This window comes from Equus caballus, chromosome 2 (assembly GCF_041296265.1).
Source record: "Equus caballus isolate H_3958 breed thoroughbred chromosome 2, TB-T2T, whole genome shotgun sequence".
Classification (NCBI taxonomy): Eukaryota; Metazoa; Chordata; class Mammalia; order Perissodactyla; family Equidae; genus Equus; species Equus caballus.
In genome coordinates this window covers 91,785,508-91,806,451 of record NC_091685.1, presented here as the reverse complement: position 1 = coordinate 91,806,451, position 20,944 = coordinate 91,785,508, and the positions used below count along the sequence as shown (strand labels likewise).

Here is a 20,944-nt window from a genome sequence, read left to right as displayed (position 1 = left end):
TTGAAAATAGTGTCTTTAATTGATAGCTATTATATTCGTTTGGAGCTATCAAATTTAATGTGATTAAGATCAAATGATTAATTGTGCATATGTTTATCCTTTTGTTACTAGATTAGATGATTTCTACTCCCTTCTGATTTTTAAAAATCCTCAAAAAGCTGTTACTAAATCAACCAACCATTAAATCAAAAAGATTGCCCATTTCTTATCTGCTAATGATCTTTTGTGGATATTGGCTCTTTAGGCAATTCTAGCTCTAATAAAAATTCTATGTAACTCTTAAAAATTGTAAGAGTTTGCCTATGTCCAAAGTAAGGAGATATCAATGGCATAGAGAAGTAGACACTTGTCCACAGCTTGCAGAGTCTACTGTGGTGGAAGCCCTGCCATCTCCCACCAGAGCCCCTCCAGGCAAAAACAACTGGTCTGAGAAGTCTACCCAGGGCAAAGCAGGCAGGCTACCTCTTTTTGGACAGGTGCTTCTGGTTAAAATTATCTAATAAATCGCATCCAAATCCCCATATTGGGAGCTCAACCTGCAGCAGGAGAGAGGAAGTGGAGGAGATGAACATTTCTAAGAGCAGTTGAGAAAAGAAGGGGAAATGGTTAGGTTTAAAAGACCACTCTATGAAATGACTGATGAACTCTTGGATCTATAAGAGGAATACTATAGACTATAACTGATCAATATGTTACAATATTACCTTGCAAATTGATACCACAATAAGTGGTATGATCATAACTTTAAAAATACTGTCAATACAGTGGAGAGTGAATTGGGAATGAAGGAGAGAAGGACAGTTAAAATCTCACTCTGGTCAGGAGCACACATTTTGCTAATTCAAATTCACATTTTAGCCCTGCCACTTCCAATTTAGGCAGTCTTGGGCAAGAAACTTAAATTTTCTAGACATTAGTATTCATCTACCTTATGGGATTGATAACAATTGCTTTATAATAATGGAAAAAGGATTAAATAAAGTAACCTGCATAAGGTGCCAGACACACAACAATCATTAAATAAATGTTAGAGATTTTGTTTAGAAATGGATAATATAAAGGCTAAAAAACATTTCACATTTAAAAACTTTACATTTTAGGGTCCGGCCCAGTGGCTCAGTGGTTAAGTTTGCATGTTCCACTTCAGTGGCCCAGGGTTCACCCGTTCAGATCCCCAGTGTGGACCTATGCACTTCTTGTCAAGCCATGCTGTGGCAGGCATCCCACATATAAAGTAGAGGAAGATGGGCACGGATGTTAGCTCAGGACCAGTCTTCCTCAGCAAAAAGAGGATTGGCAACAGATGTTAGCTCAGGGCTAATCTTCCTCAAAAGAAACCAAAAAACTTTACATTTTACATAAAAACTTTAACATTTAAAGTTTAAACTTTTTAAATAAATAGGATGCTGGAGTAACGTTAAAAGCTCGTCTCATTTAAATGGACAGTAATCTAGTCTGCTATAGAAATTCTGTGAATGAAAGGAAATAATATTTAGGACAAGAGGAGAATTCCCAAAAGTAATGTGAATTCACAAAAGTTTATAAAAGCAAATGTTAATAGTCCACACATTCACCTTAAAGCATCAAGTAAGAAATAAAATGCAATCATTCATAGTGTAAAAGAGATGTAGTTAAAACAGTAGAGACAGAGCAAAATAAAAATATTGTCTAGTGTCAATCATACCTCAATAAAATGGCTTAAAAATATTGTCTAGGACCTCACTGACCCATAATCCTAGAGACCCAGGGAGTACCTAGAGCTTGGTATTCCTGAAACCGTTATCCCCAAGTGACACCATTGGGAGCAAGGACAGAGTGGATGCTAGCACATGAAACTACATTTAGCATCTGTGAAAACAGCCTCTTACCCCTTTAATAGGAATTGCATTTTGTCACTGTGATGCAAGATTGAATTTAAAGAGACTGGGTCTCCCTTCTAGATTAGTTCTCAGGATTTGCCTACCCAAACCAGTGGGAAATAAGTCAGAACTAGGTGCAAATATTGGCCTTAGGCAGGTCAGTCATTAAACTTCTTGTAGTCTCAACTTCCTCGTTGGTAAGTAGGCATAATAACACCAAACACTAACTCTCTTCCCTTTTTCTCCTTGTCCCTACTTATGCACACCTGTGTTAAACTGGTTTCCTCCAATAAACTAGATGAGTTTCAACTGGTCCCTTTTACATAAAAACAAAAGCAAGGAAGCTCCTGGATACTTACTCACGTATGTTCCTGTTTGTTATTACCTGGCCACCTGCCTTGAACGTCAGATCATGCTTATTTTCCATCTTCACAAAACTGTAAGACTTGCTGTAGATCAGTCTTTATGATATATCTGTAATCTTGAGGTTTCTTGGGTTCTTGAGTTCTTGATTCCCACAAACTAGGGTCAAACCTCACTAGATGTGTGACTTTGGGCAAGTTTTGTAACCTCCCAGAGACTCAGATAATTCTCATAAAATATTCAATACTCAATAAGTAGCTGACTCCAGGTCTGATTGGCTCCCTTCAGTGCTTTGATTATCTGACTGCTGTTTCCTTCCTCTTTGCCCTCTGACCCCTGACTCCTAAGCCTATGACAGATTCTCTTGTCCTGGGTTATCATGTAGACCAGTAACCCATAATCATCGGACCTAGATTACCACTGTCAATAAAAGGGCAAGCATTACCCCAAAGGGACTATTCCCAAAAGAAGAGGAGGGTCCAGGACTGCTAAGAGTTTTCTTTTTCCTCTTTGGGGTAGTGTATGTGTATGTGCGTGCGCGCTCGTGCATGCTCACATGTGCACGCACCTGCAGGTAGAGGAGTGGAGTGGACTCTAGGAGTCCCAGAAAGTCCTCTGTACTTATCTCACATTCTTCTTGAAATTTGACTTATAGCTGTGGCTCTAGCTATAGCCTAAACTATGTCTGCTACTAGGATTCTTAACATTATATTTATGTTTTTCATTGACTCATTTATTTGTCAATTCTACAAAGATTCACTGAACACTTACTGTATGCCAGGCACAGGTATAGGCTTGAAAGTCAGGAAATTTCATTGTGTAAAGATCTACAGGCAACTATTATTATGAATGAAGTATCACAGAGTCAGATAAAGGGGTCGAGATAGGTAGGAATACACTAGAAGACTGAGAGTTTATTGCTGCATGTGACCCACCTCCAGGGATTTCTAGTTGAGCCCTATGTAAAGAGGGCTTGAAGCAAGAAGCTAAGGGAACTGTGTTTAGGAGATTCCTTGAGACACAGGCGCATGAAGTTACTTTGGTGTCAATGTGTGATTTAGGGTTAGAAATGGAAACATTGCCCTCACTACTGGATACGATGGCTTTAAATCACTGAAGACCCCAATGACTGTGTCTCCAGAGTGTTTGTAATACTCTTGGGTACATAGTACTTAGTACATAGTACTTTTGATTTGGGTGCCAACATTGTCATGAAGGACACCAGAAACAATGGTCATAGTGAGGGGGTTTGCAGGCAGCATATAAATGAAAAGGGCTACAGTTGGACAGGAGGACCATGGTAGACACACTACAGACTGTACCTGGCTCACTTATACCTAAGCACATGTGAGACTTTAGAAACAGTGAGATTTTTCAAGCGGGTGAGATGATGAGCGAACACGTAGAGTCACACCAGTGAGATTAGTCACTACTATTAATATGATCCCTTATCTGATGTGAAGGTAATGTCTGGAGAACTCCTTTTGCATCTAATTACACGCTCATTTGAATTAACGTGTTGTTAACATGTTAAAAAGAATCTTATTAGTCATTTCAACTGTAGTACAATGTAGTTTAATCAAATTGCTTTCCTGAAGTCAAGCTATAAGCAGAATCTGCTTCTCTGTAGGAATGTGAGTTTTGGGTGACAGAAGAAAGTAGAAAGAGGAGGATTTTCGTCACTATGGTTGTTCATTTCCATTTTTTACCATAAGGCACTTCAAGGAGGGTCATGTTTACGTGTACCAATAAATTATAAAGATTTGCACAGCCTTAAAGTAGTAAAATGATGTGGCACATATGGGAGAGGAGAAAATACACTGAAGGACAAAGTTTAAAAGTGCCAAAAGGTCCCTAGGAAGGTCTAGGCAAACTCTCAATCTTAGACTTTATAAGGGAGAATCTGACGCTGACTCTTCCTTGTCTCATCTCAGCTCAGCACAACTTTCTTTTCTCTTTTCTCAGATTGCCAGTTCCTGCCATCCATCCTCATTATCCCATCAAGCCTGGAGAATAAAGAATACGGCAAACAGTGAAGTGGGAGGGAAACTTGAGTCCTGGACCATGAGTGTCCGGTCTTCAATCTTCATCTATAGGTCAGCTATAACTGGCATAACCAACTGGTCCTAGCCTTGTACTTCTTCAATGAGAGTCATTATAATTTAATCTATAATCTACGTGTATACTCTACAAAACAAACAGAATGCTAACTTGATAGAAGTATATGTTTCTAAATATGCTCCTTTCCATTATTAACTAATATTTGCTGTGTACACGCAGGATACATGCAAAGCACTGTATCATTGACTTAAAAAGGCAATTTGGCTTCTACAATGTTAATCCAAATGTTCCAATTAGTTTAGTGCTTTCATAATTATGTATAATTCAGTTTGCATTTATGCATGAAATGTTTATTTCCATAATTGTAACAAGCACTTAAATTAATTACACTCTAACCTCTTGATTCTACGGGCCAACTGTTGAGTCTTTTGTTAATATTTTAAAGTTATGCCTTTTTGTTTTTGAATTTCTGCCCCCCTGTCTTTGATGTGTTGTTTCTTATCTTTGGAATTCTCTATGGAATAGTCTCAGAATAATCTTGCAGTTTTCTTTCATGACTGAAACTTTGCATTTTAACAGTTGTCTAGAGATAGTTTCTTCCTTGTGAAATATCAGTTTTAATAACAGGAAAAGAAAAATGCCATAAATCTGCACTAACCACATAAAGCTGAAATCTCTGAGAGACTGATTAACATGGAGACTCTACACAGGTTTTTCAATAATTAGAGGATGTGCTTGCATGGAGCCAGGACTGCTCTGGCCTTGAAGCCATTTCCCAGGGCAGCCAGCAATTATTACAGCCTGGAGTACATTTCTTATATTCTATGCCCCTAGCTATTGAAGCTGTTTTCAAATAAAGGTCTCTTAATTTCACAAAAAGTTAACATCACCTTGGACGAACAACATTTTTCTGCTAATACCTTTGCTACTTAGTTGAGAGACAGCCCTCAGAGAGAAGGCAATTAGAAATTCCTAATTCGTTGTTCATCCACCGGTAAAAGGTTAAGAATATTCTGGTCTCTGATTACATGAACTGAGCAGAGGGCAGAGCCAGCCTCCCACAGTGCCCTAGCTAACTGCCTGTCCTATCAGCGAATGCTGAGGAACGTTCTCTTCAGACACATGAGTGAGCTGATAGCTTTATTGTGGGTTTGAGTATTTGTTTTTATATTTTTGTCTCAATGAATTATAGATAGCAAATATAGTATGGAAAGGATTGTCATTTTTCCTTTTGGCACTTGGTACACTATCAGTATACAATAAATGCTAAATGTTGGCCATAATGATTTTAGAGAAAAAAAAAATCCATGTAATAGTTCATCACCAATGGCCACAGAGTTCTACTTTCTGAAGCATAATTGCTCTCATGGTCTGGCTGTAATAATGTAGCTTTATGATGTTATGAATAATGTAGCTCACTACAATATATTATTATTTTATTTCAATGAGTGCTGATGAGATTTTGACTGCATAATAAAACTTGCAGAAACATAAGGCTTCTGCCTGGTGGGTTTAGTATCTAAATAAGCCACACATACTGAAAATGACAAGAGAAAATTAACCTCATCAGTCAAGGTAATTGATTTGGCATTTGATTGTTCTTCACCTATTCCTTCTGTTCGACCAATTCAACGATTTAAAGTGGCCAAATGGGTAAATTGAGTTCAGAACAAAAGTCTCTTTTAGCTGGAGTGGGCGAGGGGATGGGTCTTAATGAAGAAAAGGAAAAACAAAGAAAGGAGATGAAAGAAGAAAGCTGAGAAAGTTAAGCAAACTCTTATGTTGCCAACTCTCTGGTAGTAGAGATGAACAACTCTGCTATGAAAGAATCGTGACTTGGCCTAAAGTTGAGCAAGTTGAACTGATTTAGTAAAATATGAACAATTTAGCTTGCCTCATTTTTTGAATATGGAAGAGATCCAGAAGCATCAATTTTTTGTGTCTTTGGGAAATTTAAATAATTCATTGCAAACTGCATTCAACACATTGACTTTTGATGCCATAAGCCCAACCTAACAAATACATTTAGAAAAGACTGGTTTTTGACTCTAATTGCATTTTGTGTCTAACCCTAAATTTTTATTTTATTTTGTAATATTTCTTTTTGAAAAATAATTGCATTTTTATATATTCTTAAACGTACATATCGTATAAAACATGTATCCTCGGTGAGCTTGATTAATCATCTTGACTCATATTTCCATAAACATAGAATACACAAAACTTCATTTTGTGTGTGCTACATTGATGATTAAATATCTTCTATAAGAACTTTGGGCTCTTGTCATAGCTTCTTCTGATCTCTGGGAGGTTACATAATCTTTCTGTGCTTCAGTTTCTATATTTACAAAATGGGGATAATATTCCCTGTTGTGTTCTCTTTTCATAATTGCTGCAAGATTAAATGAAATAATGTGTATGATGTGCATGCTGTGAAAACAATAAAGGGCTCTACAAATGTAATGTCATTATTATATCCCTATAGGAAACACTTTGCATACACAAAAAACAACAGTCAGTAAGTCAGTATGAGTCAAAGAAGGAAAGGGGAGGGAAAATGATACTGATTATAGATAGTTAACAATTTACTGTGTTGGTTTATATTTTTTGCTCATTTTTCTCAAGCCCTTCTAGGTGATAAACTAATCTTAAAGTAAAAGAAACCAATTTTTGAAGTGTTTTTGAAGTAGAAGTCCCAGAACTATGACTCTTAATTCACAAGCTGACCAAAATAATGGCAATTGTTGCATAAATGTAATAATTTTTTCTTTTTTGCTGAGGAATATTCACTCAGAGTTAATATCTGTTGCCAATTTTCCTCTTTTTAGCTTGAGGAAGATATGCCGTGAGCTAACATCTGTGCCAATCTTCTCTATTCTGTATGTGGGTCACCACCACAGCATGGCCACCGACAAGTGGTGTAGGTCTACATCTGGAAACTGAACCTGGACCGCCAAAGCGGAGCACGCAGAACTTAACCATTAGGCCACAGGGCCGGCTGGCATAAATGTAATCTTTAATTAAAGATCTTGTCTTTGAAAACAACTGTCTAGGAATCTGTTGGCCATAGCACCCTGCTACGTTTGAAACATCAAACTTGAAATGTTGAGCAAGGGGGATTACTTACCCACAATTCACCACCTGTAAAAAAAAATAAAAATGATTTGGGAATTTGGCAGGCTCAGTTCTTTCTCAGTGACAAGTAAAACTTTTCCCTCACAGATTAACATGCTCTAGATAGAACATAAGATGTATATTAAACATAAAAAGTATAATTCCTTTCTGCTCTCTCCCTTTTAAAACATAAGTATTATTAAAAAGATAAACACTAGGGGCCGGCCTGGTGTCATTGTGGCTAGGTTCACATGCTCTGCTTTGGGGACCCAGGGATTGCAGGTTCAGATCTCGGATGCGGACCTACACACCACTCATCAAGCCATGCTGTGGTGGCATCCCACATACAAAATGGAGGAAGACTGGCACAGATGTTAGCTCAGGGACAATCTTCCTCAAGCAAAAGAGGAAGAGTGACAACAGCTGTTAGCTCAGGGCCAATCTTCCTCACCCAAAAAAAAAGAGTTAAACACTAAACAAATTGAAAACTTGTATTCATTGCTAGTAGATGCAAAAACAAAGTTCATCAATACTTACCAAATGGAAGACTCTTAAGGGAAGAGATGATCCTTATCATTTATTTCTCTGAGAAAGCCATTTGATGCTTATAATTATGAGAGATCAGGTCTCGTAAATATTTCATATTTACATTTTCATGGGCGTTCAGGGGCAACAGTTTCATGAGGGGGAAAGATAGAGTGGGAAAGTTTAGAATAGGACAATAATAGAATTTAGATGGAAGATACAATTCATGTTACTTTCTACAGCCATATTCAGGGGCACTAGTAATTTGAGGGAGACAAGGAAAAACTCTCTGCCACTATTCTGTCAGTTCTTGACTTTATGTCTGATTAAATGATCTTGCAAAATACTGGACACATTATCTTGAACACTACTCGCTGAACCAGTAACTGATCATGTCACCCTCCTCCTCTCAATCCTTCTAAGGCTTCGCCTTGGACCTAGAAGACTATCTCAAGCCCTTGATCCTGCTCCTGTGAGAAGTAGATCCGAAGACAGAACTAACAGACATGGATTATATTAGGGGAATGCTTGTGTTACAGAGAACGGGATGGAAGCTGTGTTAGACTGGGAGCACCATCAGATGGCAATGCAAGTCTGACCCAGAGGGAAGGAGGAAAGGAGAGAAGAAAGGTAGTTTGAGTGCTGTGCAGTCTCAGCAAGTGCCCTGGGAAGTCGTCAAGTTCAGACTGGCTGTCAGAGGATGACCTTGTCTTCCAGAAATTAGTCTGCCTTAGGATCACTGCCATACACATTGCTGGCTGTAGAAAGCATTGATTCAGCAGAAGTGCAGCAATTGATTTCAGAATGCAGCAGCTGGGACCCTTGGTCAAATATACTCCCCATAGTTGGAGATCTGCAAGGTGTATTTGCAGCCCACCCTAGGCCACATAGATCTACTTTTATACAGATTCAGAAAGCAGCTCCTCTGTGCTTTCTGTGGCCTTTTCTTTCTGTAGGAGAACCCGAAATAAAGAGGTGAGTGGGGTGAACTATAGCTTCCATTGCTGCAGTTGGTTTTGAGGCCAGAAGTGGGACTTATCCTCCCCCACTGCGTTATCCATCCTAATTCCCTCTATACTCAACTCTTCTCTCTGTAGGTCTTGGCAGTGTTCTTTGAGTGTCTAAACTCTTGAAAATTGGAGCCTTCTCAGTGCAGAGTTGCTGCAAGAGTCCATTCACAGTTACAACATGGAAAGGGAGAACCAGGTGGTGTCCAAGTGGATCACCTGGGTTTCACATGTTTTCACCTGCTTCTGTTGTGTAAAACAGTATTGCCTCCTCTTGCTGATCAGGGTCAATTACTCCTACCATACGGTGAATCCTCTTTTCACCAGCTGGTTTCTGGTAACAGGGAGTCCAAAGTTCTCTGGTGACAGCCATAACTTGTAGTTCAATGTTGTGTCCTTTGGCAGAGTGCACTACACTTGGGGACCAGGACTTCCAGCCCTGAAGAACCCAGAGTTGTAGGGACAGGAAGCACAAAAACACCAGTCATGGTAAGTAGGGCTACTCTTACTTCTACCCCTTGATGCTCAGACCCATGTCTCCTTTCCATGGAGGATGCAGCATATAGGATCTCTGACTAATTAAATACACTGCATCCTGGGGCATGGCATCCCACTTTTCACAGTGTTTCCATTGAGTTGGTGCTTCAATTGCATCTTTATAAGGCTATTCGAGTGGTGTATGAGCCAGCTGCTTCTGGGTGGTATGATATGTGATATGACCATTGGATCACATGATCTCAGATTCACTTCATTGTGAAACTGATCTCACAGTCAGATTCTATGCTGTGCAGGATTTTATGCCTGTGGATAAGGCATTCCATAAACCACCAAACTGCAGTGCTGGCTGAAGCCCTGGGATAGAAAAGGCAACCCCATACTTAGACTAGGTATCCATTCCTGTGAACTCTTGTCTTTTCCAGGATGGAAGTGGCCCAATATAGTTTGTCACCAAGTGACCAGTTGTTCTCCATGAGGAATGGGATCATACTGGGGATTCAGATTTGGTCTCTGTTGTTGGCAGGTTGGGAATTCAGAGGCAACCATAACTAGGTGAGCCTTGGTAAGTGGGAGTCTATGCTTTTGGGCCAGAATTCACTTCCATCATATGCCCATAATGCCATCACATGCCTGGGGTAGTTGATAATGAAGGCTGGCTAATATCCATTGACCAAGTCATTTTATCTACTTAGTTGTTCAAGACCTCTTCATAGTGGATGCTTTCTGGTAGACGTTAATGTGTAGTACAAAAATCTTCATGTTTTGTGTCCACTACAATATGTCCATCCAAATGCTTCTACCCCAGAACTACTTGTCTCAGGTCTTACAGTTTTTTTCTTTTGAAGTCTCTGAACAATTAGTTTAGGCTAGTGAACACTGCCCAGATATATTTATATATCTGCTCACCTTGAGTAACTGCATCTTCTAAACAAAGGCTATGAGCAAGTGCACTGCTCACAGCTCTGACAATTGGGAAGATTTTTGCTCTCTATGTCTTTCAGGGACATGTCTCACTGTAGCTGTAATGAAAACACCATCCATTTTTGGCTTGCATCCACATGCTGAAATGACTTAGGTTCAAGCTAGGGTCTTTTTAAGTATTTGGTCAAATTCCAACCTTTATACTTGTGTGAGAGACTCTGAGAGGTCTGGTAAAGAATAACAATGATGTGAGGTGTGCTGTAAACTGAACAGAGATTCTTAAGGTCACACAGGACAGGGAGATGCTGGAATTCCAATCCACAAAGCAGAGAAATCTTACTGAACAACTCAGGCATTCATCTGAGACTCCAGAAAGGCCATATCTTAGGAGTCAGGCTTCTCTAACCCTAAAATGAGGTCTAGTCTAACTGCCATGACAAAGCATAAACCCAGCCTTCATAGCATCAAGTTGATCTGCCAGTAAATTAACTGCCTGTCGGAATAAAAACCCAAAACTCAGCACTTTTTAAAGGATGATAATAAAATCCAGATTCTCAATAATGTAGCATTCACAATGTCTAGCATACAATAGAACATTACTAGATAGGCAAAGACCCAGAAAAATGTGACACAAAATTAGGAGAAAAAAAAATCCAGAGATGACAAATATGCTGAAATTAGCAGAGATGATCTTTAAAGAAGCTGTTATAAATATGTTTAAGAATTTAAAGAATAAATGGACATAATGAGTGGGCAAGTGTACCACCCCAGCAGAAAAACAGAAACCGTAAAAAGAAACAATTGGAAATGCTAGGATTGAAAAATGTAATATTAGAAATGACAAATTCACTGCATAGGACACTGCAAAAAGAACAAAAAGATCAGTGAACTTTAAAATAGATTAAAAATTAAACTATAAAACTAAAACACAGAGAGGAAAAAAAAGATTAAAAAAAAAAAAGAACAAGCCTTAAGTGATATGTGGGAATATCAAGAGGTCTAACATGTATGTATTTGGAATCGCAGAAGGAAAGGAGAGAGAGAGAGAGGCTGGAGCAGAAAAAATATTTGAAGAATAATGGCTCAAAAATTTCCAAATTTGATTAAAAATAATATCCCACAGATCCAAGAAGCCCAAGTAGACTGAACACAAAGAAAGCTGTACCTAGGCACATCATAGTCAAAATGCTGAAAATTAAAGAAAAAGAGGCAATCTTTAAAGCAGCCTGAGAAAAAGATACATTACATATGGAGTGGCACCCAACGGTGGGTGCCCGTGTCAGGGCCTGGGATGGTGGTCATCACTCCTGTCCAGTGGTGCTCACGGCAAGGCCCATCCTCCCCACTGTGTCCTGCCTGTATCCCAGCTCCTCCTCATTCGTGTCTCATGACACACAGAGATAAGAAGGACTGCTGAATTCTCTTTAGAAATAATGTAAGCTGGAAAATAAGGTGATGATATTACTGACCTGCCGAAAGAACAGACCTCTAAAAGTAGAATTCTAAACTCAGGAAAAACACCCTTCAAAAACAAAAGGAACATAAAGACTTTTTCAAATAAGCAAAAGCTGAGAACTTTTATCAATAGTAGAGTTAACTAGACTAAATGCTAAAGATCTTTGGGTTGAAGAAAAATAATACCAGATGAAACACGGGTCTACATAAATGAATGAGGAACATCGGAAATGGGAATAATAAAGGTAAAATAGAAAAGTTTTTGCCTGCATTTGAATTTCTTTAAAAACACTTGACTTTAAATGAAAAATATTAATATATAGTGGGGTGAGGATTATAACACATGAGGAAGTAAAATGTATGGCAACAATAGTACATATGATGGGAGTGGAAGTTACTGCTGTAAGATGTTTACATTATAAACAAAGAGATACAATACAACTGCAAGGGAGACTAGATTAAGTTAAGGATGCATATTGTACTCCTTAGAGCAACCACTAGAAAAGTTAAAAAGTCAATAGAGAAGATAAACTCGATTACTAAAAAAACCCGGATCAATCCAAAAGAAGTCAGGAAAGAAGGAAAAAAGGAACAGAGAGGAGACAGGAACAGATAAGACAATAGATTTAAACCCTAAACATTTCAATTAAAAGGCTGACAGAGATTGTCAGTTTGGCAAAAAAGTCAAGACCTGACTGTATATGGTCTACAAGAAACCTACTTTATATGTAAAGATATATATATATGTATTTTATATACTTTTATATTATTTAAAGATATATATATCTTTATGCATAAAGACATATATTATCCTTATATTTATATAAATACTTAGATATATATCTATACCATAATGATATATGTATCTTTACATGTAAAGATAAAGATCTTTATATATAGATAAAGGTAATAAAGGTAAGTTAGAAGTAAGAGAATGGAAAGATTTATAACAAGTGAACACTAATGACAAGAAAGCTCAGGAGGTTTTATTAATATCAGACAAAGAAGACTATAAGGGAAGGCATGTCACTAGAGACACAGGGAATATTTTGTAATGATTAAAGAAGTTGTTTAAAAAGAGAGAACGATTCTAAATTTGTACACACCTAATAGCAGAGTTTCAAAATGCATGAAGCAATAACTAAAAGAAATAAAGGAAAAAAGAGAGAAAATAATAATTATCATTGAGATTCTATTACTCCTCTCTCAGTAACTGATTCAACATGTAGATATAAAATTCAGTAAGTATATAAACCACTTGAATAACTCTGTCAACCAATTAAAACAACCATCAGCTGTAGAACACTTTACAAAAGGACAATGGAATATACACTCTTTTCAAGTGCACATGAAGTATTCACCAAGATACACCATTTGTGGGCTGTAAAAAATGCTATAATTTCAAAGAATTGAAATTATACAGACTATGTCCTATGATTATGATAAAACAAAATTGAATATCAATAACAAAAAGTATCTGAAAATTTCCCCACATATTTGGAAATTAAGCAAACACTGCTAAATAACCCATAGACCAACGAAGAAATCTGAATTAAAATTAGAAAATATTTTGAATTTAATAATAAAAATATAGCCAGTCAAAATGTATGGGAGGCAGCTGATGAGGTGCTTGGAGTGAAATTCATAGTTTTAGATTTTTATTTTAGAAAAGAGAAAAGCTTAAATCATTTATCTAATCAGTCCACTGTAAAAATATAGAAAAAGAAGAGTAAAGTACAACAAAAGGATAAATAACAAAGATACGAGCAGAAATTACTGAAATAGATAATAAGAAGAAAAATTATCTTTAATGCAGATGACGTGATTGTGTACTTAGAAAATACTGAAGAATTTACTTTAAAAAACCCTGCTATAACTAATAATTGAATTTAGCAAGATCACAAGATAAAAGGTCAACATGTAAACATCTGCTGCATTTCTGTATACTAGCAATGAACAATTGAGAAATGAAATTTAAAAATACCATTTACATTAGCATAAAAATGATTAGAGATAAATGTAACAAAAGATGTGGAAGATTCTTACTGGAAAGTACAAAACTGCTTATAGAAATTAAAGAAGATTTAAATTAATCAAGAGATTATACCATGTTCATGGGTTGGAAGATTCAATAGTATTATGATGTCAGTTGATCCGATATTGATCTATTGAATTAACGCAATTCTAATTAAAATGCAAGGATTTTTTTTAGAAATTTACAAGCTAATTCTAAGACTTATATGGGAAATGCAAAGAAGCAAAATAGCAAAAACAATTTTTAAAAAGAACAAAATTGGAGGACCTATACTACCAGAATTCAACGTTTGCTATAAAACTACAATAATAGTGGCAGTATGATATTAGCTTAACTATAAATATATAGGTGAATGGAGCAGAGTATATTGGTCAAAGATAGACCCAAACTTACAAGGTTAATTGACTTTTAAAATTAGAACCAAAGCAATTTAATGGGGGAATTTAAAATCTTTCTGACAAATAATGCTAGCACAACTGGATTTCATTTAGAAAAAATATAAACTTGACTCATACCTTATACCATACACAGAAATTAATTCAAGACATATAATAAACATAGATGTAAAAACTAAAACAAAAAACTAGGAGAATTCTTAGAAGAATATTTTCATGATCTGGGAGTAGGCAAAGATTTCCCAGAAAGTATTAATCATAAAAGAAAATTATCAATAAATTTGACTATATCAAAATTTAAAACGTTTGCTCATTGAAAAACATCACTTAGAAATTGAAAAGGCAAGCCATGGAGTGGAAGAAAATCTTTGTAATACATGTAGCTGAAAATAGACTTGTACCCAGAAATAGAAATAATGCCTAAACTCAATTATTTAAAAAAAAAAAAAAAGCCCAGTTTAAAAATGGCCAAAATCTTAGACATTTCACAAAGAAAGATACGCGAATGGCCAATAAATACGTAAAAAAGTGCTCAATATCATTACTCATCAGGGAATTACAAATTAAAAACACAATGAGAGGACTATACTCTCACTGCTGGGTAAAAATTTTAAAAAACGCTAACAACACTAAATGTTCATGAAGATTTGGAGCAACTGGAATTCTTATATGTTGCGAATGGGAGTGTAAAATTGTGCAACAACTATGAAAACTTTTCTGGCTGTTTCACATAAAGCTAATCAGACGTGACTCAGCAATTCCCATCCTAGGCATTTACTAAAGAGAATTGAAAACACATGCTCACAAAAGATTTGTGCAAAACTCTTTGTTCGTATTAACCCCAAACTGGCAACAATTCAAATATTCATCAATTAGAGAATAATAGATAAATAATAGGATACTCATACAATGGTATACCAATCCTTGATAAAAATGAATGAACTACCGATACATTCAATAATACAATCTCAAAAACATTGTGCTGAGCAAAAGATGTCAGACGTGAAAGAGTGTTTACTGTTGATTCCATTTATGTGAAGTTCTACAAGCAAAACCAATCTATAGTGATAGAAATCAGAATATAATGGTCTTCTTTGGGAGGGCAGGAACTGACTGGGTATGGGTATGAGTGGACTTTCTGAAGAAATGGAAATTTTGTATATCTCACTAAGGGTGTGGATTGCACAGATGTATGCACTGTGATGCATACATGTCAATGTCAAAATTCATTGAAATGTATAGATCTGTGCATTTCAGTATCTGTAAATTTACCTCAATAAAATGAATGATTCATAAAAAGTAATTTGATACTTCATTCAGCAGGAAAATAGCAAAGCTATTTTTCACAAGCCTGAACAAGTAAGCATTTTGATTTATGTATTTTTGTATGAATTCAATTATATATCCTTGCTATTTTCCTACTATTATTAGTGAGTTTCTTAGATAATTTATTTAGACTATTATTAAACTCCATTTGGCCCACTATCTGCACCATATAACTATGTGCTGGCTCTTACTTGTGATTTCATGATCATCAGTACATGATTTCAAATACGGTGCCTCTCTCTTGACACCCCTCTCCAGGCCCTGGATAGTTGATTTATGCTGATGAAATACATGACAATATTTCCTCAGCTTAAAAGTTTCTTCCTTTTGTTTCATTTTCACTTCAAACTACTTGATACCCAGGCTCTATTACATGAGTAAGACATATTTTTAATTGCATATTTATTTGCTTACATGACACACTTTGAAGAATTATAACCTATACAATATAGGATTAACTCAAAGATCTTGAGAAAAAATATATACACCTTTTTTTCTTTTTTGGGGGGGAGGGGGTGGTGAGGAAGATTGGCCCTGAACTAACATTTGTTTCCAATCTCCCTCTTTTATTTGCCTCCCCAAAGCCCCAGTACGTAGTTGTATTTCCTAGTTGCAAGTCATTCTAGTTCCTCTATGTGGGATGCCACCACAGCATGGCCTGATGAGTGGTATGTAGGTCTGAAACCAGGATCTGAACCAAGGAACTCCAGGCTGCCAAAGTGGAATGGGCGAACTTAACCACTCAGCCCTGGGGCTGGCCCCCTATATACACCTTTTGTATTGGTGTTTGCCTGTTGCCTGGAGATAAATATGTATTTGCCTTATCAAAGGAACTAATCTGAAACAATAAGGAAGCGATGACCAAATGAAGAGGAAGATTATTCAGGTACAAATATATGCCAAGGGTTATTGGTCTGTATGCAAGTTTTAAAAATGCTTTGTTCCTTAATTTTGGGAATGCTTTAATAGAGTATCCACAACAAAATCATACATTCATCCAATCAGCAAAATTGCATCCCTGTATAAATTGGGAATTTACTCTCAGGGATAGTATTTCAGTGAATATGGTATGTCAACATTCAAACATGCTTTGTAGCCTGGGACGTAACCTAGAAGTTATGATAGAACAGGGCACAGGATGAGCAGGTAGTTTTGTTTAGAAGAGCAAGCCCCAGTTTAGAGACACTTGGAACAAGTCTACGCCTTAGGAATAGTAAAGAAATTGACGATAACTTCCAGTGCTTGTCTTAAAATATTGACTACAACATTATTTCAAATAAGCTGTTATTTAAATTGTCCAAAAGCTTGAGCAAATGTTCTTCTCATCTAGAAAATCATTTGAACAGTGTGAAAATGAGCTTATGAAGTGAACTTTTTAGTTCCTTTTCTCTGTTCAAAATCTCTTGAGAGAATGAGTTATAAGTGGCAGAAAAAATCTCTGATACCAAATGCATTTCACCTTATACATTTAGCTCTTCTGTATAGCATCATGGCGTAGATGTCTAATAAGTGCTCAGACAACTGGCTTTTCAATTTGGCTGCACATTGGACTCTCCTGGGTAGCTTAGAATAATTCGGATGCTTGGGTCCCACCCTCAGAGATTCTTATTTAGTTAATATGAGGTGCAGCCTGGCTATTAGGGGTTTTTAAAGCTTCCCAGGTGATTTTAATGTCCAGCAAAATTTGAGAAGCAGTGCTCTAGAAAGTGAGTGATAAATGTTCATCAGAAGAGGGGATTCTCTCTCTGTTGGAATTCTGAACTTATCAGAATAGTATTATCAGAATAGTATTAATGGAAAATGTGATAATTAACTGTGATGTTACGGACAGAGTTCATTTGCATAAAACTGAAGCTACTGTGCCAAGTTTAAGCAGAAATGAATTTATCTTGGAATATTCAATGGCTTATAGATTATAGGGGAGGTTGAAAAATAGGCCGTAAGTTGAGCTTTTAGAAACAACTTTGGGAGCCACATTTAGGAACTGAGCCATTCCGGGAGCTGTTAGCGAATTGTGAAGTTATTGCTACAGTTGTCAATCCCCAAAACAGACCTCCACTCGCAGGATGAGGAAGACAGCAGCCTCAGGAAATGGCGTGGTAGGAAATCACCACAGAACACCTAGGCACTTCAAAGATGGGTTTGAGAAACACAGAGAAGGTTTCTCTTAGGCAGAGTTGTTCAGCGGACCTAGGAAGATGAGAAGGAATGTGGTAGGTGCCCAATGGGAACAGAAGCAGAAAGAATGGCTTGGCAAAAGGACAGAGGCTTGAAAGAGCATGGGATATGTATAGGGATCTGGAAGTAGTTGGTTATAACAGGAGTAAAGGGTGAAAATGGTGGAGTAATAAGAAAGAGCACAGTCTCTGGAGATAGACTCCCTGGTGTGGATGTCAGTACCAATACTTATTAGCTGCGTGATCTTGGGCATGGTATTTAGTCTCTTTGTGAGAATTAATATATGTAATGCTTAGACAGAGCATAGCACATAATAAATCCTTTAAAAAGCATTATTATTATTATTACTATTATTGTTAGGAAAGTAAAGAAGGAGGGAAGACCTCTCAGGATTAATGCTACAAGTTGTGGGTCATCTACTCCCTCCTGAACTCCTTCCCCACCACAGAAGGAAGTGGTTTTGTTGAGAATCACTATGTGAAAGCAAACAGAAGCAAAAGTTCACATGCTTTTGCGAGAGTCCAGGTGGGAAACAGATGATGATGACCTGAACTAAGGCAGTAGCAGTGAGGAAAATACAGAATCTAGCGACAGGAGGTAAAATTGACTGCACTTGGTAATCAATTGACTTTACAGAGAGAAAGGTATCAAAAATGGTTTTAAAGATAGTTGGGTAGATGCTTGTGCCATTAGCTGAGATGGGAAATACAGATAGAGGAATAGGCTAAGAAACCGGGTGAGTGGAGAAGAACGAACAGGAGAATTGCACATGTTCACGCTGAGCAAGCTGAGTAAAATCCAGTTGATATTACGGGTCTGGAGCTCAAGACATGCACGGCCAGAGAACAAATTGGCAAGTCAGTAAGATCTTGGATATAGAGGGTTTGTCCATGAGATGATTTCAGATTATTTGCCAGGTAGATGATTAATGAATGGGCTAAAAAAGTGCAGTCAGAACAAAGGAGGAACAATCGGACTGGGGCATGTTTGTAGACGGGACCTGTGGAGCTCAGCAGATGGGCAAATAATTCTCAGATGATAGTGAAGGCAGCTCTGAAATGGCTCACAAAAATCTTTGCCTGGACCAAGAGTTAAAACCTGTGAAGAAAGTTAGTGAGCTGGGAGGAAACATAAGGGGTGAGTGGATAGAGATCACGGAGTAGCTTTGGTGGATTTCACGGAACAGCAGAGGTGACATGAAAAAACAGACTCCTCCACACTTTGGCTGTTGTTACTGTCCACACAATTTGCAATGCATTTAATCATGCGCTGTCTTTGGCATCACTTTTGTAAACTTTTATTTATATATTTCATTGTTACTCGACTCTTTAGGCCTTTTTATCTTGCCTCTCTAGCTGTATTTTTAAATTATTTAAATACAGGTTCTTAAAATAATCTCATATTCCTCAACATACAGGGTGCTAGATAATTATTTGTTGATTTAATGAGTTTGAGTTCACCTTGATTTTAGAAGAGCTCCAGGTCCTGGAGATGACGCAGCGCTGAGTGATCTCTGGGATGCCTCTGCGTTGGTGAGTGGGACTGAAAGTCCTCAAACTGAGGAAAGAAGGGACTGTGAGATCAGAGTCCTGGTTGGATCATCAGGATGGATGTGAGTTACAGACACTGACTCATTTCAGGGTTGAGAAGGAAAGGACATTTCATAGCAAGGATACAAATACTGGACGTGGCCTGAGAATCACTCCGGATCTGTGCACGTACCTTCACTGGATCTGTCTTGCCCACTGAGAAACATCACTGACTGCATTCAGGGAGCACTCATGTGCCTGCATGTAGGCACCTAGCCTCAATGAAGCACAAAGTTTGAGCACATCTCCGGGCCGGGGCTTTATATATTTTATTGGGATGATTCCTTTGTCCACAGGTGCACAGCTGAAAGATTCACGTGAAAAAAAGACAAAACTTCCATCTCTAGTGTTATCTAGAGTTCTAGAGAAAACCTTCCATAGTAGCACACCATACCAAAAATGTTGCTAAAATACTTTAAATAAGCTTTATCGAGGTATAGTTCATTGAGTTTTGGTAAATGTTTAATCTTGAAACCACTATCATAAGCGATACACAACATTTCCGTCCCTTAAAGCAGTTCTCTTGTGCCCCTTTTCATGACCTGGAAAGTGCCCTTTCCTATTCCCCAAGCTCTGACAAGCATGAATCTGCTTCTGCTGTTAAATTTTTGCATTTTCTAGAATATCATGGAATTGAACCATATGGTATGTAATCTTTGCCATCTGACATTTTTTACTTAGCATAATGCTTTTGAGATTCATCTACACTCATGCACTTGTCCTAATTGGTAGCTTTTTATTGTCGGGTAAACATTCCATTCTATGAATATGCCACAATTTGTTTATTAATTCACTAGTTGATGGATATTTGAGTCATTTCTGTTTTTTAAGTTATTATGAATAAAACTGTTGTGATCATTTGAGTACAAGTCCTTGTATGGACATATATTGTCTTTTATTTTGGGAAAACACTTAGGAGTAGCATTACTGGGTTGTATGGTAAGCATATGTTTCATTTCATAAATGCCAAACTATTTTCTAAGTGGCTGTGTAATTTCACATTCCCAACACCATGTGAGCGTTTCTAATGCTCCACGTCCTCCACAAACTTGGTATTTATTGTCAGTCTTTCTATTATAGCCTTTCTAGTGTGTGTGTAATTTGCACCTCCCTCATGAGTAATGATGTTTCATCTTTTCTTGCATATTTGCCACCTATGTATTCTTTGGTGAAGAGTCTGTGCAAAGCTTTTACTAATTTTTAATCCAGTTGCCTTATTATTAAGTTGCACACGTCATTATACAGTCTGTAAACAAGTCTTCTCCCAGGTATATGTTTTATGAATATATTCTCCCCGTATGTGGCGTGTCTTTTCATCTTCTTAACTGTGCCTTTCAAAAGCAAATGTTTTTAATTTTGATGAAGTCATTTTAACAGTTTTTTCTTTTATGATCTGTGCTTTTTTGTGTCCTACTAGGAAATCTTTGTCTAACTCCAGGTCACAAAAATTTCTCCCATATTTTTTCTAGAATTTTTATAGCTTTGGCTCTTGCATTTAGGACTGTGATCCATTTAAAGTTAACTTTTCATGTATGGAATGAGGCAAAGGCAAGGTTCATTTTTGCTTAAGATTATCCAATTGTTCCCACACTCTTTTCTTCTTTTGGAAAAACTATCC

General features: G+C 37.2%; 1 protein-coding gene across 1 annotated transcript in view; it reads right to left on the bottom strand.

The window, feature by feature from the left end:
* TTC29 (tetratricopeptide repeat domain 29) overlaps positions 1 to 19,294 on the bottom strand; it is a 258,945-nt gene extending 239,651 nt beyond the window's left edge. The window contains exon 1 of the mRNA XM_070261554.1: positions 19,198 to 19,294. The gene's annotated coding sequence lies outside the window, so the exon portion shown is untranslated. The remainder of the gene's footprint in view (positions 1 to 19,197) is intronic.
* Positions 19,295 to 20,944: the final 1,650 nt, after the last annotated feature.